At 39.7% G+C, this 21,833-nt stretch overlaps 24 non-coding genes across 24 annotated transcripts; 19 read left to right on the top strand and 5 right to left on the bottom strand.

Annotated features, from left to right (window-relative positions):
* Positions 1 to 5,965: 5,965 nt before the first annotated feature.
* On the top strand, positions 5,966 to 6,037 carry Trnac-gca. Its single transcript has one exon. It is a non-coding gene; the product is annotated as a tRNA-Cys (tRNA).
* Positions 6,038 to 6,439: 402 nt separating this feature from the next.
* Positions 6,440 to 6,511, top strand: Trnac-gca. The gene has a single exon. It is a non-coding gene; the product is annotated as a tRNA-Cys (tRNA).
* Positions 6,512 to 7,321: 810 nt separating this feature from the next.
* Trnav-uac lies at positions 7,322 to 7,394 on the bottom strand. Its single transcript has one exon. It is a non-coding gene; the product is annotated as a tRNA-Val (tRNA).
* A 267-nt stretch (positions 7,395 to 7,661) lies between these two features.
* On the top strand, positions 7,662 to 7,733 carry Trnac-gca. Its single transcript has one exon. It is a non-coding gene; the product is annotated as a tRNA-Cys (tRNA).
* Positions 7,734 to 8,129: 396 nt separating this feature from the next.
* On the top strand, positions 8,130 to 8,201 carry Trnac-gca. Its single transcript has one exon. It is a non-coding gene; the product is annotated as a tRNA-Cys (tRNA).
* A 396-nt stretch (positions 8,202 to 8,597) lies between these two features.
* Positions 8,598 to 8,669, top strand: Trnac-gca. The gene has a single exon. It is a non-coding gene; the product is annotated as a tRNA-Cys (tRNA).
* An 810-nt stretch (positions 8,670 to 9,479) lies between these two features.
* On the bottom strand, positions 9,480 to 9,552 carry Trnav-uac. Its single transcript has one exon. It is a non-coding gene; the product is annotated as a tRNA-Val (tRNA).
* A 267-nt stretch (positions 9,553 to 9,819) lies between these two features.
* Trnac-gca lies at positions 9,820 to 9,891 on the top strand. Its single transcript has one exon. It is a non-coding gene; the product is annotated as a tRNA-Cys (tRNA).
* Positions 9,892 to 10,287: 396 nt separating this feature from the next.
* Positions 10,288 to 10,359, top strand: Trnac-gca. Its single transcript has one exon. It is a non-coding gene; the product is annotated as a tRNA-Cys (tRNA).
* Positions 10,360 to 11,169: 810 nt separating this feature from the next.
* Trnav-uac lies at positions 11,170 to 11,242 on the bottom strand. Its single transcript has one exon. It is a non-coding gene; the product is annotated as a tRNA-Val (tRNA).
* Positions 11,243 to 11,977: 735 nt separating this feature from the next.
* On the top strand, positions 11,978 to 12,049 carry Trnac-gca. Its single transcript has one exon. It is a non-coding gene; the product is annotated as a tRNA-Cys (tRNA).
* Positions 12,050 to 12,859: 810 nt separating this feature from the next.
* Positions 12,860 to 12,932, bottom strand: Trnav-uac. Its single transcript has one exon. It is a non-coding gene; the product is annotated as a tRNA-Val (tRNA).
* Positions 12,933 to 13,667: 735 nt separating this feature from the next.
* Trnac-gca lies at positions 13,668 to 13,739 on the top strand. The gene has a single exon. It is a non-coding gene; the product is annotated as a tRNA-Cys (tRNA).
* Positions 13,740 to 14,549: 810 nt separating this feature from the next.
* Trnav-uac lies at positions 14,550 to 14,622 on the bottom strand. The gene has a single exon. It is a non-coding gene; the product is annotated as a tRNA-Val (tRNA).
* A 1,598-nt stretch (positions 14,623 to 16,220) lies between these two features.
* On the top strand, positions 16,221 to 16,357 carry Trnal-uaa. Its single transcript has 2 exons — positions 16,221 to 16,257; positions 16,313 to 16,357. It is a non-coding gene; the product is annotated as a tRNA-Leu (tRNA).
* A 716-nt stretch (positions 16,358 to 17,073) lies between these two features.
* Positions 17,074 to 17,210, top strand: Trnal-uaa. Its single transcript has 2 exons — positions 17,074 to 17,110; positions 17,166 to 17,210. It is a non-coding gene; the product is annotated as a tRNA-Leu (tRNA).
* An 86-nt stretch (positions 17,211 to 17,296) lies between these two features.
* On the top strand, positions 17,297 to 17,368 carry Trnaa-ugc. The gene has a single exon. It is a non-coding gene; the product is annotated as a tRNA-Ala (tRNA).
* Positions 17,369 to 17,761: 393 nt separating this feature from the next.
* Positions 17,762 to 17,898, top strand: Trnal-uaa. The gene is made up of 2 exons: positions 17,762 to 17,798; positions 17,854 to 17,898. It is a non-coding gene; the product is annotated as a tRNA-Leu (tRNA).
* Positions 17,899 to 18,008: 110 nt separating this feature from the next.
* Trnaa-cgc lies at positions 18,009 to 18,080 on the top strand. Its single transcript has one exon. It is a non-coding gene; the product is annotated as a tRNA-Ala (tRNA).
* A 532-nt stretch (positions 18,081 to 18,612) lies between these two features.
* Positions 18,613 to 18,749, top strand: Trnal-uaa. Its single transcript has 2 exons — positions 18,613 to 18,649; positions 18,705 to 18,749. It is a non-coding gene; the product is annotated as a tRNA-Leu (tRNA).
* A 1,659-nt stretch (positions 18,750 to 20,408) lies between these two features.
* Positions 20,409 to 20,545, top strand: Trnal-uaa. The gene is made up of 2 exons: positions 20,409 to 20,445; positions 20,501 to 20,545. It is a non-coding gene; the product is annotated as a tRNA-Leu (tRNA).
* A 110-nt stretch (positions 20,546 to 20,655) lies between these two features.
* Positions 20,656 to 20,727, top strand: Trnaa-cgc. The gene has a single exon. It is a non-coding gene; the product is annotated as a tRNA-Ala (tRNA).
* A 532-nt stretch (positions 20,728 to 21,259) lies between these two features.
* On the top strand, positions 21,260 to 21,396 carry Trnal-uaa. The gene is made up of 2 exons: positions 21,260 to 21,296; positions 21,352 to 21,396. It is a non-coding gene; the product is annotated as a tRNA-Leu (tRNA).
* Positions 21,397 to 21,482: 86 nt separating this feature from the next.
* Positions 21,483 to 21,554, top strand: Trnaa-ugc. Its single transcript has one exon. It is a non-coding gene; the product is annotated as a tRNA-Ala (tRNA).
* The last annotated feature ends 279 nt before the right edge of the window (positions 21,555 to 21,833 follow it).

Here is a 21,833-nt window from a genome sequence, read left to right as displayed (position 1 = left end):
ATTGATCTCCAACAATGATGTAACAATCCCTTCTTTCTCAGTGGCCAACGTGGGTACAGTAGAACCAGCTTTACAGGCGGAGAACTTCTGTTTCAATCCATCAGGAAAACTTTTAGAAACCAAAGGGGTGTCGGTGGGACACGCGTTACTGGCAGCCAAAGTAACTTTCGTCCCGTTGACCAATCTAACGTCCACTAGCGTCTGGATTCCAAAGGGGACGACATTGGGAGTCGTCGGTGGATACGACGGAGAAGTGTTGAGCTGTGGCCTAACGACAACAGATGAGGACCCTTCAATGACCAGATCACCAACAAAGGAAGAAATGGATCGGCGGAGGACACTCATAGACGACCTAAAAAAGCAAGTCAATCACGGCATTCCGAAAGAGAAACGAGAAAAAGTGTTCCAATTGCTAGAAGAGAATTTGGAATGTTTTGCGGCAAACGCTTCCGAAGTAGGCCGCTGCAACATATCCGAACACAACATTGAAACGGGAGACGCCCCACCGGTTCACCAGGCCCCGTATGCCAGCGCGTGGAAGGCTAGAACAATCGTGAATGAACAAGTAAAAATCTTGGAAGATGCAGGAATTATCGAAATATCTGACAGCTCGTGGTCCGCACCGGTGGTGCTAATCAGAAAGAAAGATGGAACATGGAGATTCTGTGTGGATTACAGAAAGCTGAATTCCGTCACGTTACGGGATGTATACCCTCTACCAAGGATTGCAGATGTGCTGAGTCGGCTTGAAGGAGCAGAATTTTTTTCCATCCTCGACTTACAAGCCGGATATCATCAGATTCCAGTGAGAGAGGAGGACCGCCCCAAGACAGCCTTCATTACAGCAGATGGGTTGTATCAGTTCAAGGTGCTCCCATTTGGCCTGTCAAACGGCCCCAGTTCATTCCAGCGGTCAATGGATATCATATTGGCAGGACTTCGATGGACAGCGTGCCTCGTCTACTTAGATGATGTCATAGTTTACTCGTCGACAATTGACCTCCACGTTGAACGGCTACGGTTGGTATTGGAGTGTTTAAAGAAAGCCGGCCTCAAGTTAAAAGTGTCCAAATGTCATTTTGCGGAAACTAGTTTAAAAGTGTTAGGTCATGTGGTGGATGCGGATGGCATTCGTCCAGACCCGGACAAATTAGCAGCGGTAAGGGAGTTCCCACCGTGCAACGAAGGGAAGACGTTGGCCCTTAAAGTGAAGAAAGTACAGAGTTATCTTGGCCTTTGCTCTTATTATCGTCCACATGTCAAAGATTTTTCAATGATTGCACGCCCGTTGATTTTGTTAACCAAAAAGGATGCAGTGTTCGATTGGGGTCTTGATCAGGAGTCCAGCTTCAACATTCTGAAGCAAGCGCTGCTTACAGCCCCAGTCCTGGCTCATCCGAATTATGACCTACCAATGGAGATCATTCCCGATGCCTGCGGCTACGGCATTGGAGCAGTGCTGGCACAACGAGTGAATGGGCAAGAACATCCGTTGGCCTATGCCAGCCGCCTGTTAAGCAGCTCCGAAATCAATTACAGCATCACCGAGAAAGAATGCCTTGCCTTGGTTTGGGCCTTAAAGAAATTTAAAGGCTATGTATGGGGATGCAAGATCGTGGTAGTTACCGACCACCAGGCGCTGTGTTGGTTGTTAACCAAACGAGATCTCGCTGGACGGCTAGCCCGTTGGAGCTTGTCGATACAGGAGTATGACATCGAAATTCGGTATAGAAGCGGAAAACTTCATGACAACGCAGATTGCCTCTCGCGATGCCCTTTACCTGTGACCGAAGAACAAGAAGAAGATCGCTGTGTGGCCATTGGCCTTGTGGGGAGTGGCAGATCGGTGGATTTTGGACCGGAGGAAGAATTCGTTGCGGAGCAGCGTCGGGTCCCGCGGTGGCGTCGGCTGATGGACCAGTTGGAAGCAGGTCGTGCAACGCTAAAAAACTTTTGTCTATCCAATGGGCGACTATGCTTACAAACCATTAAAAACGGTAAACAGTATCGTCGCCTGTGCGTCCCACGTTCCTTTCGGGAACGCGTTGTAAAGGCATACCATGATGACTTGATTTCAGGGCATCTGGGAGTTCGACGTACCCTAACGAAAATTTCTAATCGATTCTTTTGGGAGCGTTTAGCGATTGATGTTACAAATTATGTGCAATCGTGTCCTAATTGCCAGGGACGAAAAGGCGTGAACAAACGGCCAGCCGGTTTTCTGCAGTGTATTCAGGTGGCACGCCCATTTCAAAAGGTGGGAATCGACCTTTTGGGTCCATTTCCCTTATCCAACACCGGAAATAAGATGATCATCGTTGCGGTGGACTACTTAACAAAGTGGGTGGAACTACGAGCCATGCCCACCGGAAAGGCGGATATGGTGGCAACATTTTTTGTCGAGCAAATTGTGCTGCGTCACGGAGCCCCGGAGTCCATAATTTCGGATCAAGGGAAATGTTTTATAGCTACACTTACCCAAGCAGTCATGAAGAATCTCGGAACCAACCACAAGACAACGTCAAGTTACCATCCGCAGGCAAACGGTTTGGTTGAGCGGATGAATCATACCTTGGCGGCCATGCTATCAATGTATGTCAGCGCGGACCATAAGGATTGGGACGAGTCATTACCTTATGTGTGTTTCGCCTACAATACGGCGCGGCAAGAATCTACGGGATATTCACAATTTTTTTTGCTTTACGGACGTGAACCAATGTTACCTATTGATTTGGAATTAGGTGCTGATGCCAACCCTCGGCTGGTCACGTCGAGAACGGCTCCGGCTTATGCAACCCATGTTGTGACCGAATTAGCGAAGGCTCGAGCATTGGTGCACACGCGATTGGGAGTCGCCCAGGACAACCAACGACGTCAGTACGACGGTCACCACAGAGAGCTCCAATTTAAAGTAGGCGACCAAGTCTTGGTGTACAAACCCTTTCGCAAAGTGAAAAGGGCAGAAAAACTGCTTCATCGCTGGCAGGGACCGTTCAACGTGATCCGCCAGACCACTCCTGTGAACTACGAAGTGAAGTTGAGTTCCGGATCAAGAAAATCGGAGATTGTGCACGTGATAAAGATGAAGCTTTTCCATGACCTGGTCGAACGAGGTCCAAATTTGAACACGGAAGCCACAGAGGCGATGTTTGATACACCTCTCCCCAACGTCCCTCCACCACCTGTGGAGATTCATCGGGAGACAGGTTCGGATAATGGGACCCATGGTGAGGAGGCGGCAGTTTTGCACGACAACAACGTTCGTCCAGTGCCTTCCCCGGGAGGAGTGCGTAAACAAAAAACAGTAAACAGGCCTGTCCGTCTCCCCACTCGAATACAGCCGGCTCGTCGAGCTGGTCGACCGGATCGTTACCTCGCTTTGTTACTACCTTACACAATTTGTGTATTGGCCTTCCTCGGGCCAGTCAAGGTAGATACTTTGCTCGTCCGTGACACCGTCATCTTCAATGAAAAGCCGGGTGTCGCGTTTGGAGAATCGTTCTGGACAGTCATCACAGATCTTGACATACGACCCGCAGAGGCAGTAGTTCAAACATTGAAAGTGAGACTGAAGGAGTACTCCGAGATGGCCGTTAAATGCCGTAAAACAGGAAATCAACAAGGGGCATCAGCTGCGAAAAAACTGGAGGTTAAGTGTCGTTGGTTTGAACGCGAACTGAATCAGTCCGAACATCGACTAGCAACTTTTCGGGACGCCATCGGTTCTCCTTCGAAACAACGTCGAGCGGTGATTGATGGCGGCGGATCAGCGTTAAAGTGGCTTTTTGGAGTAGCCACTCAGGCTGATCTCACCGGTTTGAATAAGAAGATCAACGGCCTTACCCACCGGGAAAACGAAATCGTTCATTTAATGGACCAGCAGGCAACGGTGGTAAACGAATCACTTTGGGAGATCCGGACAAACACGAAGTTGATCCAGGAGTTGGAAGGGCAAACAGCTGAACTAACCAAGAATTATAACAATTTGCTTGGACGAATGGCAGAGCGCCAAGCTTACATGATCGAGTATTTCGATTTTTTCATCAATCTCGACACAGCATTTGAGTCAGTGGAAGCTAGCCTGCAGTGGCTTAGAGACTTGGCAGATGCTCTTGACGAAGGATTGGCCCTCTTGGCAAACGGCCGATTAGCGCCTCAGATATTTCCACCTGCTCAAATGGCTTCGGTGTTGAAAGCAGTTAATCGACAACTACCCTTGGGTTGGGCAGTATCGAGTGAAGAATTATGGGTAACCTATCGGGAAGCCATGGTGACGGTGGCGGCGGTGGAGGGACGCTTTCGTCTCTTTATCAAAATCCCAATCTACGATCACGCACAGCAGTATACCCTTTTTGAAATTTTCAGTTTACCACGAGCAACAGACAATGGCACCCATGGAGTGGTGATCGGAGACCTACCCAACTTTCTGGCCGTTTCTACAGACTTGGAAACTTTTATTGAACTTTCAACAGACGACATTCGGGGTTGTAAGAAACTGGAACGATTAATTTGTAATTTTCATACAGGTCTCGGAAAACGGGGAGCACGAAAATCCTGTGCTATTTCATTGTTCACCAATGACGCCAACCGAAAGCTAAAGCAATGCAGGCAACAATTTAAGGAGTGGAAAGGATCCGAAGTGGCTTATCTTGGGGAAAATCGCTGGGCATTCTCAGCCATTACAGCTCATGAGGTGGTGTTCTCCTGCCCGATCGGTAGCAGCCAGGGGCCACCACAATCCCTGTTGCTGCCTCCGTTTGGGATTTTTGATGTCCCTCCTGGATGTACTGCTAGAACGGAAGACTGGGTCTTCCCCGCCAGTCTTGATGGCCGATCAGAGGCCTCGTTGGATCCTCTGGTGGCACCCACTCTGGGCGCAGTAGGATTTAATGTGACCACATTTAAATCAGTCGCCGTCATTGAGCTCCCGAAGGCGAATGCCACATCTATTAACTTCATCAGCGACCTACTACGCCGAAACGACGGCGCTCGTGCATCATCGGAGATGACAGGGTTCCAGATTCAAGAACTCATGAAGAAGACGACTGAAGAATTTCAGCTGACGGAGTCCAGATATCCGTTTGAACTTTTGTTCATGCTACTATTACTAGTATTCGCAACGACGTATCTCAGTTACCAAACTGTTTGGCTGAGAGGCCGTATGAGGGCCCACGAACAATTAGACAGTCAAGACGATCACTTCCTACCACACCTCGAACAGGTGGAAGTGGTTTAATACGAACTTTATTTTGAGGGTTTCTTTTTTATGTTCTTTTGGAATTTGTGTTTTCGGGATTTGGTTCTTATATTTTCGGGTGTTTGGTTTTCTGATTTAGGGTTTTTTTGGTTTTGGGGTACCCGTTCTGGGTTTTATTTTGCTGTTGAAGCAGTCGGGGCTACTGCCTTCACGAGGGGGGATCTGTCACGTAGAGATCACGTGACATACGCGTGAGACACACCCCACACTCATCTCGCTCTTAGAAACAAGCAAGGGCGAATGTACGAGTACATTTGACCTTGCTTTGTCTGAATGTCGCGTTAGCAACATAGGACGTTTACACCTTCTCTAGCGCTTCGGGGAAACAAGCAAGGGCGAATGTACTCAAACGTTCGACCTTGCTTTGTAGTAAACGGATAAGTGCATCTTCTCTTTCGTAGAAACAAAGCAAGGGCGGATGTACTCGTACAACCGCCCTTGCTCAGTAATAAGTCATAAGGGTTATCTTGATTATTCGTAGAAGCAGCAAGGGCGAAAGCACTCGATGATTCAACCTTGCTCTTCACCTACCATAAATAGGCGTGTATTGTCTCTTGTATTCTCTCTCTCTTACTTGACGTCCTAAAGTGTGGACGTCCTAATACACTCGTGTTACACCTCAACCCCAGTGTAACAATATTTCAGAGTCAGAAACTCTTAATTAAAATGGAGGAATAATACAAATACGCGGTAAAATGTAAAAATATCGGGGGTATAGCTCAGTGGAAGATCATTCGACTGCAGATCGAAATGTCCCCGGTTCAACCCCGGATGCCCCCTATTAATTTGAATCTAATACAGGGATTGAACTATTATTGGGTTTATTCAGTTTAATTGTTTCATTGTTGTGTTTATTGAATTTGAAAATCAGCTCACTAAAAATATTTCTACGTATCAGCCTGACTTTTGAAAGTTTGAAAGAAATTCTCATCAGCTTATGGAAACTGATCTGCGTTAAAGCTGTTCAAGAAGTATTATTTAATAACACACAGTTTCTTCACTTAAAAACTGAAAAATCTGACGTAGCCTCCTGTTCAATAGAAATTAGAAACTCAATTATTAACCAAATGATTCTTTGTTTGCGCATCCTGTGTGAAACAAAAATTAAAAGATAAGGTTTTTTTCACAAAATTAATACCTTATAATCCAGAATGTCGAAGGTAAACTCATACAAACATTTATTGGGGTATAGCTCAGTGGTAGAGCATTCGACTGCAGATCGAAATGTCCCCAGATCAAACCTGGGTGCCCCCTTATAAAACGGATGTTCATCATTGAGATGTTTTAAAATGAAATAGCTTGCGGTTTTCTGCATGCTTATCTGTTTATATGGAAACTTTTGTATCATTTATTTAAAGATTTACATCAAATATATAGTGACAAAACAATAATCACACAATAGAATTATCACTGTATCAGTAGCAGATTTGCGCACAATATAGAAAGAACCTGCCAGGTACGATTATCTCAGCGAAAAATGTAAAACCCCGGTCGTGTGTACAATTGCAATTAATACTTAAGAGTCTCATGCTGTTCCGACTGAGCTAGCCAGGCTCATACAAATCAACGTTGTAATCCAATACTATCTAATATGTCATGGTAAAATGCACTTGGATTATCGCTCGCACTATGGTGATAACTACATCGGTGGTTATGAGGATTTACTGCTAAGATACACATAAGTGATATTCCTATATTTTATCTTTTTACTTTGTATGTAATGAGTGCTAGGATGGTAGACTGCATAGTTGTAAAATTATCTCTAGTGATGTAACATTACCATTTTGCAGTAATCAAGTCAAAACTTCAGCGGTTATTGTTGCGTTAAAAAAGCGCCAGTTTTGACTGCTTTTCGTTGGGATGACACCAGACGGATAGACAAACAAAAACAACTTGGTAGTGGCACCCTTTTAAGTGTACAGACTAGCTAGTTAGCGTGTAAGATTCCTACCGCTCTTCTTCCATTACACATTTTACATAGCAGTACACAAGTCCAGATATTGGCTATTATCGAGAAAGTACAAAAGGAAATGAAATTCCATACTCGGATTAAAGTTGTAAAATTGTTTCCACTCAGGATCGAACTGAGGACCTTCAGCGTGTAAAGCCGACGTGATAACCACTACACTATGGAAACGTCAATTTCATAAAGATGGCAAAAAATTTATTTCGCCAAAATCACCAAAACATGTTTATGTCCCCCAAATATATAATAAGGATATAGCTGACTTGACCTGAAAGCCACACGATGACTAAATAGGCATCAATTATCGACATTTCGTTTCGTGAAATATCAGAGAAAAGAAATCTAATTTTTAAAAAATATCAATCGATATTTCAGAGTCAGAAACTCTTAATTAAAATGGAGGAATAATACAAATACGCGGTAAAATGTAAAAATATCGGGGGTATAGCTCAGTGGAAGAGCATTCGACTGCAGATCGAAATGTCCCCGGTTCAACCCAGGATGCCCCCTATTAATTTGAATCTAATACAGGGAATGAACTATTATTGGGTTTATTCAGTTAAATTGTTTCATTGTTGTGTTTATTGAATTTGAAAATCAGCTCACTAAAAATATTTCTACGTATCAGCCTGACTTTTGAAAGTTTGAAAGAAATTCTCATCAGCTTATGGAAACTGATCTGCGTTAAAGCTGTTCAAGAAGTATTATTTAATAACACACAGTTTCTTCACTCAAATAACTGAAATATCTGACGTGGCCTCCTGTTCAATAGAAACTCAATTATTAACCAAATGATTCTTTGTTTGCGCATCCTGTGTGAAACAAAAATTAAAAGATAAGGTTTTTTTCGCAAAATTAATACCTTATAATCCAGAATGTCGAAGGTAAACTCATACGAACATTTATGGGGGTATAGCTCAGTGGTAGAGCATTCGACTGCAGATCGAAATGTCCCTGGTTCAACCCCGGATGCCCCCTATTAAGTTGAATCTAATACAGGGAATGAACTATTATTGGGTTTATTCAGTTAAATTGTTTCATTGTTGTGTTTATTGAATTTGAAAATCAGCTCACTAAAAATATTTCTACGTATCAGCCTGACTTTTGAAAGTTTGAAAGAAATTCTCATCAGCTTATGGAAACTGATCTGCGTTAAAGCTGTTCAAGAAGTATTATTTAATAACACACAGTTTCTTCACTCAAATAACTGAAATATCTGACGTGGCCTCCTGTTCAATAGAAACTCAATTATTAACCAAATGATTCTTTGTTTGCGCATCCTGTGTGAAACAAAAATTAAAAGATAAGGTTTTTTTCGCAAAATTAATACCTTATAATCCAGAATGTCGAAGGTAATTTCATACGAACATTTATGGGGGTATAGCTCAGTGGTAGAGCATTCGACTGCAGATCGAAATTTCCCCAGTTCAAACCTGGGTGCCCCCTTATACAACGGATGTTCATCATTGAGATGTTTTAAAATGAAATAACTTGCGGTTTTCTGCATGCTTACCTGTTTATATGGAAACTTTTGTATCATTTATTTAAAGATTTACATCAAATATATAGTGACAAAACAATAATCACACCATAGAATTATCACTGTATCAGTAGCAGATTTGCGCACAATATAGAAAGAACCTGCCAGGTACGATTATCTCAGCGAAAAATGTAAAACCCCGGTCGTGTGTACAATTGCAATTAATACTTAAGAGTCTCATGCTGTTCCGACTGAGCTAGCCAGGCTCATACAAATCAACGTTGTAATCCAATACTATCTAATATGTCATGGTAAAATGCACTTGAATTATCGCTCGCACTATGGTGATAACTACATCGGTGGTTATGAGGATTTACTGCTAAGATACACATAAGTGATATTCCTATATTTTATCTGTTTACTTTGTATGTAATGAGTGCTAGGATGATAGACTGCATAGTTGTAAAATTATCTCTAGTGATGTAACATTACCATTTTGCAGTAATCAAGTCAAAACTTCAGCGGTTATTGTTGCGTTAAAAAAGCGCCAGTTTTGACTGCTTTTCGTTGGGATGACACCAGACGGATAGCCAAACAAATACAACTTGGTAGTGGCACCCTCTTAAGTGTACAGACTAGCTAGTTAGCGTGTAAGATTCCTACCGCTCTTCTTCCATTACACATTTTACATAGCAGTACACAAGTCCAGATATTGGCTATTATCGAGAAAGTACAAAAGGAAATGAAATTCCATACTCGGATTAAAGTTGTAAAATTGTTTCCAGCCAGGATCGAACTGAGGACCTTCAGCGTGTAAAGCCGACGTGATAACCACTACACTATGGAAACATCAATTTAATAAAGATGGCAAAAAATTTATTTCGCCAAAATCACCATAACATGTTTATGTCCCCCAAATATATAATAAGGATATAGCTGACTTGACCTGAAAGCCACACGATGACTAAATAGGCATCAATTATCGACATTTCGTTTCGTGAAATATCAGAGAAAAGAAATCTAATTTTTAAAAAATATCAATCGATATTTCAGAGTCAGAAACTCTTAATTAAAATGGAGGAATAATACAAATACGCGGTAAAATGTAAAAATATCGGTGGTATAGCTCAGTGGAAGAGCATTCGACTGCAGATCGAAATGTCCCCGGTTCAACCCCGGATGCCCCCTATTAAGTTGAATCTAATACAGGGAATGAACTATTATTGGGTTTATTCAGTTAAATTGTTTCATTGTTGTGTTTATTGAATTTGAAAATCAGCTCACTAAAAATATTTCTACGTATCAGCCTGACTTTTGAAAGTTTGAAAGAAATTCTCATCAGCTTATGGAAACTGATCTGCGTTAAAGCTGTTCAAGAAGTATTATTTAATAACACACAGTTTCTTCACTCAAATAACTGAAATATCTGACGTGGCCTCCTGTTCAATAGAAACTCAATTATTAACCAAATGATTCTTTGTTTGCGCATCCTGTGTGAAACAAAAATTAAAAGATAAGGTTTTTTTCGCAAAATTAATACCTTATAATCCAGAATGTCGAAGGTAAACTCATACAAACATTTATGGGGGTATAGCTCAGTGGTAGAGCATTCGACTGCAGATCGAAATGTCCCCAGTTCAACCCTGGGTGCCCCCTTATGAAACGGATGTTCATCATTGAGATGTTTTAAAATGAAATAACTTGCGGTTTTCTGCATGCTTACCTGTTTATATGGAAACTTTTGTATCATTTATTTAAAGATTTACATCAAATATATAGTGACAAAACAATAATCACACAATAGAAATATCACTGTATCAGTAGTAGATTTGCGCACAATATAGAAAGAACCTGCCAGGTACGATTATCTCAGCGAAAAATGTAAAACCCCGGTCGTGTGTACAATTGCAATTGATACTTAAGAGTCTCATGCTGTTCCGACTGAGCTAGCCAGGCTCATACAAATCAACGTTGTAATCCAATACTATCTAATATGTCATGGTAAAATGCACTTGGATTATCGCTCGCACTATGGTGATAACTACATCGGTGGTTATGAGGATTTACTGCTAAGATACACATAAGTGATATTCCTATATTTTATCTTTTTACTTTGTATGTAATGAGTGCTAGGATGATAGACTGCATAGTTGTAAAATTATCTCTAGTTATATAACATTACCATTTTGCAGTAATCAAGTCAAAACTTCAGCGGTTATTGTTGCGTTAAAAAAGCGCCAGTTTTGACTGCTTTTCGTTGGGATGACACCAGACGGATAGCCAAACAAATACAACTTGGTAGTGGCACCCTCTTAAGTGTACAGACTAGCTAGTTAGCGTGTAAGATTCCTACCGCTCTTCTTCCATTACACATTTTACATAGCAGTACACAAGTCCAGATATTGGCTATTATCGAGAAAGTACAAAAGGAAATGAAATTCCATACTCGGGTTAAAGTTGTCAAATTGTTTCCACCCAGGATCGAACTGAGGACCTTCAGCGTGTAAAGCCGATGTGATAACCAGTACACTATGGAAACGTCAATTTAATAAAGATGGCAAAAAATTTATTTCGCCAAAATCACCATAACATGTTTATTTCCCCCAAATATATAATAAGGATATAGCTGACTTGACCTGAAAGCCACACGATGATAAAATAGGCATCAATTACCGACATTTCGTTTCGTGAAATATCAGAGAAAAGAAATCTAATTTTTAAAAAATATCAATCGATATTTCAGAGTCAGAAACTCTTAATTAAAATGGAGGAATAATACAAATACGCGGTAAAATGTAAAAATATCGGGGGTATAGCTCAGTGGAAGAGCATTCGACTGCAGATCGAAATGTCCCCGGGTCAACCCAGGATGCCCCCTATTAAGTTGAATCTAATACAGGGAATGAACTATTATTGGGTTTATTCAGTTAAATTGTTTCATTGTTGTGTTTATTGAATTTGAAAATCAGCTCACTAAAAATATTTCTACGTATCAGCCTGACTTTTGAAAGTTTGAAAGAAATTCTCATCAGCTTATGGAAACTGATCTGCGTTAAAGCTGTTCAAGAAGTATTATTTAATAACACACAGTTTCTTCACTTAAATAACTGAAATATCTGACGTGACCTCCTGTTCAATAGAAACTCAATTATTAACCAAATGATTCTTTGTTTGCGCATTCTGTGTGAAACAAAAATTAAAAGATAAGGTTTTTTTCGCAAAATTAATACCTTATAATCCAGAATGTCGAAGGTAAACTCATTCAAACATTTATGGGGGTATAGCTCAGTTGTAGAGCATTCGACTGCAGATCGAAATGTCCCCAGTTCAAACCTGGGTGCCCCCTTATACAACGGATGTTCATCATTGAGATGTTTAATAATGAAATAACTTGCGGTTTTCTGCATGCTTACCTGTTTATATGGAAACTTTTGTATCATTTATTTAAAGATTTACATCAAATATATAGTGACAAAACAATAATCACACAATAGAAATATCACTGTATCAGTAGTAGATTTGCGCACAATATAGAAAGAACCTGCCAGGTACGATTATCTCAGCGAAAAATGTAAAACCCCGGTCGTGTGTACAATTGCAATTGATACTTAAGAGTCTCATGCTGTTCCGACTGAGCTAGCCAGGCTCATACAAATCAACGTTGTAATCCAATACTATCTAATATGTCATGGTAAAATGCACTTGGATTATCGCTCGCACTATGGTGATAACTACATCGGTGGTTATGAGGATTTACTGCTAAGATACACATAAGTGATATTCCTATATTTTATCTTTTTACTTTGTATGTAATGAGTGCTAGGATGATAGACTGCATAGTTGTAAAATTATCTCTAGTTATATAACATTACCATTTTGCAGTAATCAAGTCAAAACTTCAGCGGTTATTGTTGCGTTAAAAAAGCGCCAGTTTTGACTGCTTTTCGTTGGGATGACACCAGACGGATAGCCAAACAAATACAACTTGGTAGTGGCACCCTCTTAAGTGTACAGACTAGCTAGTTAGCGTGTAAGATTCCTACCGCTCTTCTTCCATTACACATTTTACATAGCAGTACACAAGTCCAGATATTGGCTATTATCGAGAAAGTACAAAAGGAAATGAAATTCCATACTCGGGTTAAAGTTGTCAAATTGTTTCCACCCAGGATCGAACTGAGGACCTTCAGCGTGTAAAGCCGATGTGATAACCAGTACACTATGGAAACGTCAATTTAATAAAGATGGCAAAAAATTTATTTCGCCAAAATCACCATAACATGTTTATTTCCCCCAAATATATAATAAGGATATAGCTGACTTGACCTGAAAGCCACACGATGATAAAATAGGCATCAATTACCGACATTTCGTTTCGTGAAATATCAGAGAAAAGAAATCTAATTTTTAAAAAATATCAATCGATATTTCAGAGTCAGAAACTCTTAATTAAAATGGAGGAATAATACAAATACGCGGTAAAATGTAAAAATATCGGGGGTATAGCTCAGTGGAAGAGCATTCGACTGCAGATCGAAATGTCCCCGGGTCAACCCAGGATGCCCCCTATTAAGTTGAATCTAATACAGGGAATGAACTATTATTGGGTTTATTCAGTTAAATTGTTTCATTGTTGTGTTTATTGAATTTGAAAATCAGCTCACTAAAAATATTTCTACGTATCAGCCTGACTTTTGAAAGTTTGAAAGAAATTCTCATCAGCTTATGGAAACTGATCTGCGTTAAAGCTGTTCAAGAAGTATTATTTAATAACACACAGTTTCTTCACTTAAATAACTGAAATATCTGACGTGACCTCCTGTTCAATAAAAACTCAATTATTAACCAAATGATTCTTTGTTTGCGCATTCTGTGTGAAACAAAAATTAAAAGATAAGGTTTTTTTCGCAAAAATAATACCTTATAATCCAGAATGTCGAAGGTAAACTCATTCAAACATTTATGGGGGTATAGCTCAGTGGTAGAGCATTCGACTGCAGATCGAAATGTCCCCAGTTCAAACCTGGGTGCCCCCTTATAAAACGGATGTTCATCATTGAGATGTTTTAAAATGAAATAACTTGCGGTTTTCTGCATGCTTACCTGTTTATATGGAAACTTTTGTATCATTTATTTAAAGATTTACATCAAATATATAGTGACAAAACAATAATCACACAATAGAATTATCACTGTATCAGTAGCAGATTTGCGCACAATATAGAAAGAACCTGCCAGGTACGATTATCTCAGCGAAAAATGTAAAACCCCGGTCGTGTGTACAATTGCAATTAATACTTAAGAGTCTCATGCTGTTCCGACTGAGCTAGCCAGGCTCATACAAATCAACGTTGTAATCCAATACTATCTAATATGTCATGGTAAAATGCGCTTGGATTATCGCTCGCACTATGGTGATAACTACATCGGTGGTTATGAGGATTTACTGCTAAGATACACATAAGTGATATTCCTATATTTTATCTTTTTACTTTGTATGTAATGAGTGCTAGGATAATAGACTGCATAGTTGTAAAATTATCTCTAGTGATGTAACATTACCATTTTGCAGTAATCAAGTCAAAACTTCAGCGGTTATTGTTGCGTTAAAAAAGCGTCAGTTTTGACTGCTTTTCGTTGGGATGACACCAGACGGATAGCCAAACAAATACAACTTGGTAGTGGCACCTTCTTAAGTGTACAGACTAGCTAGTTAGCGTGTAAGATTCCTACCGCTCTTCTCCCATTACACATTTTACATAGCAGTACACAAGTCCAGATATTGGATATTATCGAGAAAGTACAATAGGAAATGAAATTCCATACTCGGATTAAAGTTGTAAAATTGTTTCCACCCAGGATCGAACTGAGGACCTTCAGCGTGTAAAGCCGACGTGATAACGACTACACTATGGAAACGTCAATTACATAAAGATGGCAAAAAATTTATTTCGCCAAAATCACCATAACATGTTTATGTCCCCCAAATATATAATAAGGATATAGCTGACTTGACCTGAAAGCCACACGATGAAAAAATAGGCATCAATTATCGACATTTCGTTTCGTGAAATATCAGAGAAAAGAAATCCAATTTTTAAAAAATACAAGATTCCTTCGGTAATATCCTTCGGTAATTTTTTTAAACGTAAAAGAGACAGAAAATAAAGGTTATGGTAGATTAATACATACTAGAACGTTTGGAAAATTCTGTTTCCCTTTATTCTCTTTCATAATTGATTCTTTATAACTAATTGACTAATAATCTGTTAATATTATGAGTGGTGCGACTTAGGAGTGGCGGAGGCTTCGCCCCGCCACCCCACGTCGCACTTCACGTTTAGATTAAGTTTTAGCAACATTTATTACTATAGTAACATGGAATTGGAAAAATTATTAGTTACATATTAACTATAAAGAATTGGATGTGCTATTATAGCAGTTAGATTAAACCACCGCTGAAAAAATCTTAATTCAGGCATATAACCTAAGTGTTTTATGACCGGTTCCAAAATCGATACCGATGGTAGCGTCGCTAGTGATATTACCATAGCTTTACTTCGTCTTTCGTTACATTGTTTGGTGTACACACCAACCTGACCACGCTTTCCCTTAAATCTTATGTCAATGTTGGACTAATGGTTAGCAACCCGGGCTGCCACTCGTATGGTTCGGAGTTCGAAACTCGAACAAGCCATTTAGGAAATTTAAATTTGTAACTTTTGAAAAATTATACTTAAAAAACTTTCGGAGGTAAATGGAAGTGGAAGATCGGTGGTAACTCTTCACGACCGCCAAAAGATCTTGATGACTGTGGAGAGGACAAGGGAAGAAGAGAGAGATGACCCAGAGCTTCAAAATGAGTATGATCAAACATTTTTTAAATGTTCCTCAACTTCTTGGTTGATGACTAACTGTTAAAAAAAAGGGGAATAGAAATTTTACTTGATCAAAAAATTTATTAAAATCAAGATCATCATTTATTAAAAACAGTTAACAAAAAGAGGCAATAATAAGAACAATAAAGACGAAATCGAACAAGAACAATAAAAATCAAATCAAATATCATCAAAATATCAATATCATATCATCAAAACTTGTCTTGCTAGGGAAGATTCAAACTTTTTTTCTTTTTGTTAACACTGCTGAGCACTCACTGCACTGACAGTTGGAAGGTTAAGCAAACAAAAGCGAATTCACTGCCTAGGATTCGGCAACCAGCTAGGTAACAAGTACGCAAATTAAATTTTTAAAACAGTAATGAAAACAAATGAAACCCCGTTAGGACATGTATCAAATTTTGACAGAATTATGTACAAAATTTGGTAACGATTGGTCATTCAGGGAAGAAACGTATAAAGGATAACTAAATGGACATTAAACCCTCTGAATTTCACTACTAGCTACTACTACCTTACCCCCTATACCCCACACCCTATATTGTTAAGGACCTTCGTATATAAATATACCTCAGGGATAAATATACCTAAGCGATAAGTAGTCATTGCGTTAACAATGTCAAGATGGCCGAGTGGTTAAGGCGCCAGACTTAAGATACTAATTCAAATAATAGATTAATAGGTAATCTTGTGAAATCCGTTACTTGGCATTCTGGTCTTCGAAGAAGGCGTGGGTTCGTACCCCACTCTTGACAAAACCTTCCTTTCAAGTTTTATTCTTTTTCACTTTAAATCTTCTTCTCCATTGAAAACACAAATGTGTCACAATCGTTAACAGTCACTCAAAGCAAACGAGCATAAGTTAAGGGGTTGTAACTCAGAGGTAGAGTGCTCGCTTCGCATGTGAGAAGACCGGAGTTCAATCCTCAGCAACTTCAAGCTTTTGCAAATAATCGAGTGTTAAAAAGCAAGTATCAGGAATATACTGGTAGTCTCGATTTTCAAGGGGTTGTAACTCAGTGGTAGAGTGATCGCTTTGCATGCGAAAAGCTTGGAGTTCAATCCTCCGCAACTCCATACTATAATCACTTTCATTTTGAAAAAAAAGACCATTGTTAGGTCTGCCAACAGAATGAAACCACATTCAACATTCTTACGAATATCTCGTGAAAAGTGTAAATACCGAGTGATCAAACAAGTACTTGCAAAACGATAGGGCATAATCTTTCTTATCGTTCTTTTTCTTCTACTGGTAGAAACCGGCTTTTGTCGTCCCAGTGGTATTTTCTGACGGCCATTCGGTTGTGGCACTGTCGATTAAACCTGCCATGATCCTTGAAAATTGAACAGAAAAGCATATAATTGCCATTAATTATTGATATTTTGCCCTGTCATAGTTACAATTGCGTGCTCTTTTCAATACACCTAGTTTACGCCACATTGCAATAAAAGTAGTCATTGCGATAACAATGTCAAGATGGCCGAGTGGTTAAGGCGCCAGACTTAAGATACAAAATCAAATAATAGATTAATAGGTAATCTTGTTAAATCCGTTATTTGGCATTCTGGTCTTCGAGAAAGGCGTGGGTTCGAACCCCACTCTTGACAAAACCTTCCTTTCAAGTTTTATTCTTTTTACTTACATACGTGTCGCAATCGTTAAAAGTCACTCAAAGCAAACGAATTAATATCAAGGGGTTGTAACTCAGTGGTAGAGTGTTCGCTTTGCATGCGAAAAGCCCGGAGTTCAATCCTCCGCAACTCCATAGTACAAACACTTTCATTTTGAAAAAAAGACCATTGTCAGGTCTGCCAACAGAATGAAACCACATTCCACATTCTTACGAATATCTCGTGAAAAGTGTAAATACCCAGTGATCAAACAAGTACTTGCAAAACGATAGGGCATAATCTTTCTTATCGTTCTTTTTCTTCTACTGGTAGAAACCGGCTTTTGTCGTCCCAGTGGTATTTTCTGACGGCCATTCGGTTGTGGCACTGTCGATTAAACCTGCAATGACCCTCTAAAATTGAACAGAAAAGCATACAATTGCCATTAATTATTGATATTTTTCCCTGTCATTGTTACAATTGTGTGCTCTTCTCAATACACCTAGTTTACGCCACATTGCAATATAAGTAGTCATTGCGTTAACAATGTCAAGATTGCCGAATGGTTAAGGCGTCAGACTTAAGATTCTAATTCAAATAATAGATTAATAGGTAATCTTGTAAAATCCGTTACTTGGCATTCTGGTCTTCGAAGAAGGCGTGGGTTCGAACCCCACTCTTGACAAAACCTTCCTTTCAAGTTTTATTCTTTTTACTTAAAATCTTCTTCTCCATTGAAAACACATACGTGTCGCAATCGTGAAAAGTCACTCAAAGCAAACGAACAATTGTTAAGGGGTTGTAACTCAGAGGTAGAGTGCTCGCTTCGCATGTGAGAAGACCGGAGTTCAATCCTCCGCAGCTCCAAGGTTTTGCAAATAATCGAATGTTAAAAAGCAAGTATTGAGAACATACTGGTAGTCTCGATTTTCAAGGGGTTGTAACTCAGTGGTAGAATGATCGCTTTGCATGCGAAAAGCTTGGAGTTCAATCATCCGCAACTCCATACTATAATCACTTTCATTTTGATAAAAGGACCATTGTCAGGTCTGCCAACAGAATGAAACCACATTCCACATTCTTACGAATATCTCGTGAAAAGTGTAAATACCCAGTGATCAAACAAGTACTTGCAAAACGAAAGGGCATAATCTTTCTTATCGTTCTTTTTCTTCTACTGGTAGAAACCGGCTTTTGTCGTCCCAGTGGTATTTTCTGACGGCCATTCGGTTGTGGCACTGTCGATTAAACCTGCAAAGATCCTCTAAAATTGAACAGAAAAGCATATAATTGCCATTAATTATTGATATTTTTCCCTGTCATAGTTACAATTGCGTGCTCTTTTCAATACACCTAGTTTACGCCACATTGCAATATAAGTAGTCATTGCGATAACAATGTCAAGATGGCCGAGTGGTTAAGGCGCCAGACTTAAGATACAAAATCAAATAATAGATTAATAGGTAATCTTGTTAAATCCGTTATTTGGCATTCTGGTCTTCGAGAAAGGCGTGGGTTCGAACCCCACTCTTGACAAAACCTTCTTTTCAAGTTTTATTCTTTTTACTTACATACGTGTCGCAATCGTTAAAAGTCACTCAAAGCAAACGAATTAACAGTAAGGGGTTGTAAGTCAGTGGTAGAGTGTTCGCTTTGCATGAGAAAAGCCCGGAGTTCTATCCTCCGCAACTCCATAGTACAAACACTTTCATTTTGAAAAAAAAAGACCATTGTCAGGTCTGCCAACAGAATGAAACCACATTCCACATTCTTACGAATATCTCGTGAAAAGTGTAAATACCCAGTGATCAAACAAGTACTTGCAAAACGATAGGGCATAATCTTTCTTATCGTTCTTTTTCTTCTACTGGTAGAAACCGGCTTTTGTCGTCCCAGCGGTTTTTTTTTTGACGGCCATTCGGTTGTGGCACTTTCGATGAAACCTGCAGTGATCTTCGAAAATTGAACAGAAAAGCATACAATTGCCATTAATTATTGATATTTTGCCCTGTCATTGTTAAAATTGTTTGCTCTTCTACTGGTAGTGACGGGTGTAGTAGCTAGAGCGTCAATGTTTTGAAAAAAGGCAATGATGCTCTGGTTTCGATCCCCTGCTGAACCCGTCCTAAAACTGTTGGCCTGGGCCTTGAGGCTGCGGCATAACACTATAAAATGTTATTAGACAGGATCCTTGATTGCTTTCAAGGATATGACGTTAAATTCGCGTCATTAGAACTTTACTTGGATAGTGCGCGTTACAAATAAATCAAATTAAAATTAAATCTTCTCAATACACCTAGTTTACGCCACATTGCAATATAAGTAGTTATTGCGTTGACAATGTCAAGATGACCGAGTGGTTAAGGCGCCAGACTTAAGATTCTAATTCAAATAATAGATTAATAGGTAATCTTGTAGAATCCGTTACTTGGCATTCTGGTCTTCGAAGAAGGCGTGGGTTCGTACCCCACTCTTTACAATACCTTCCTTTCAAGTTTTATTCTTTTTCACTTTAAATCTTCTTCTCCATTGAAAACACATACGTGTCGCAATCGTGAAAAGTCACTCAAAGCAAACGAACAAATGTTAAGGGGCTGTAACTCAGAGGTAGAGTGCTCGCTTCGCATGTGAGAAGACCGGAGTTCAATCCTCAGCAACTTCAAGCTTTTGCAAATAATCGAGTGTTAAAAAGCAAGTATCAGGAACATACTGGTAGTCTCGATTTTCAAGGGGTTGTAACTCAGTGGTAGAGTGATCGCTTTGCATGCGAAAAGCTTCGAGTTCAATCATCCGCAACTCCATACTATAATCACTTTCATTTTGATAAAAGGACCATTGTCAGGTCTGCCAACAGAATGAAACTGCATTCCACATTCCTACGAATATCTCGTAGAAAGTGTAAATACCCAGTGATCAAACAAGTACCTTGCAAAACGATAGGGCATAATCTTTCTTATCGTTCTTTTTCTTCTACTGGTAGAAATCGGCTTTTGTCGTGCCAGCGGTATTTTCTGACGGCCATTCGGTTGTGGCACTGTCGATTAAACCTGCCATGATCCTCTAAAATTGAACAGAAAAGCATATAATTGCCATTAATTATTGATATTTTTCCCTGTCATTGTTACAATTGTGTGCTCTTCTCAATACACCTAGTTTACGCCACATTGCAATATAAGTAGTCATTGCGTTAACAATGTCAAGATTGCCGAATGGTTAAGGCGCCAGACTTAAGATTCTTATTCAAATAATAGATTAATAGGTAATCTTGTAAAATCCGTTACTTGGCATTCTGGTCTTCAAAGAAGGCGTGGGTTCGAACCCCACTCTTGACAAAACCTTCCTTTCAAGTTTTATTCTTTTTACTTAAAATCTTTTTCTCCATTGAAAACACATACGTGTTGCAATCGTGATAAGTCACTCAAAGCAAACGAACAATTGTTAAGGGGTTGTAACTCAGAGGTAGAGTGCTCGCTTCGCATGTGAGAAGACCGGAGTTCAATCCTCCGCAGCTCCAAGGTTTTGCAAATATTCGAGTGTTAAAAAGCAAGTATCAAGAACATACTGGTAGTCTCGATTTTAAAGGGGTTGTAACTCAGTGCTAGAGTGTTTGCTTTGCATGCGAAAAGCTTGGAGTTCAATCATCCGCAACTCCATAGTACAAACACTTTCATTTTGAAAAAAAGACCATTGTCAGGTCTGCCAACAGAATGAAACCACATTCCACATTCTTACGAATATCTCGTGAAAAGTGTAAATACCCAGTGATCAAACAAGTACTTGCAAAACGATAGGGCATAATCTTTCTTATCGTTCTTTTTCTTCTACTGGTAGAAACCGGCTTTTGTCGTCCCAGTGGTATTTTCTGACGGCCATTCGGTTGTGGCACTGTCGATTAAACCTGCAATGACCCTCTAAAATTGAACAGAAAAGCATACAATTGCCATTAATTATTGATATTTTTCCCTGTCATTGTTACAATTGCGTGCTCTTTTCAATACACCTAGTTTACGCCACATTGCAATATAAGTAGTCATTGCGATAACAATGTCAAGATGGCCGAGTGGTTAAGGCGCCAGACTTAAGATACAAAATCAAATAATAGATTAATAGGTAATCTTGTTAAATCCGTTATTTGGCATTCTGGTCTTCGAGAAAGGCGTGGGTTCGAACCCCACTCTTGACAAAACCTTCCTTTCAAGTTTTATTCTTTTTACTTACATACGTGTCGCAATCGTTAAAAGTCACTCAAAGCAAACGAATTAATATCAAGGGGTTGTAACTCAGTGGTAGAGTGTTCGCTTTGCATGCGAAAAGCCCGGAGTTCAATCCTCCGCAACTCCATAGTACAAACACTTTCATTTTGAAAAAAAGACCATTGTCAGGTCTGCCAACAGAATGAAACCACATTCCACATTCTTACGAATATCTCGTGAAAAGTGTAAATACCCAGTGATCAAACAAGTACATGCAAAACGATAGGGCATAATCTTTCTTATCGTTCTTTTTCTTCTACTGGTAGAAACCGGCTTTTGTCGTCCCAGTGGTATTTTCTGACGGCCATTCGGTTGTGGCACTGTCGATTAAACCTGCAATGACCCTCTAAAATTGAACAGAAAAGCA

The sequence above is a fragment of the Daphnia pulicaria genome, chromosome 2 (genome assembly GCF_021234035.1).
Source record: "Daphnia pulicaria isolate SC F1-1A chromosome 2, SC_F0-13Bv2, whole genome shotgun sequence".
Classification (NCBI taxonomy): Eukaryota; Metazoa; Arthropoda; class Branchiopoda; order Diplostraca; family Daphniidae; genus Daphnia; species Daphnia pulicaria.
This window is presented reverse-complemented; position numbering and strand designations above follow the sequence as displayed.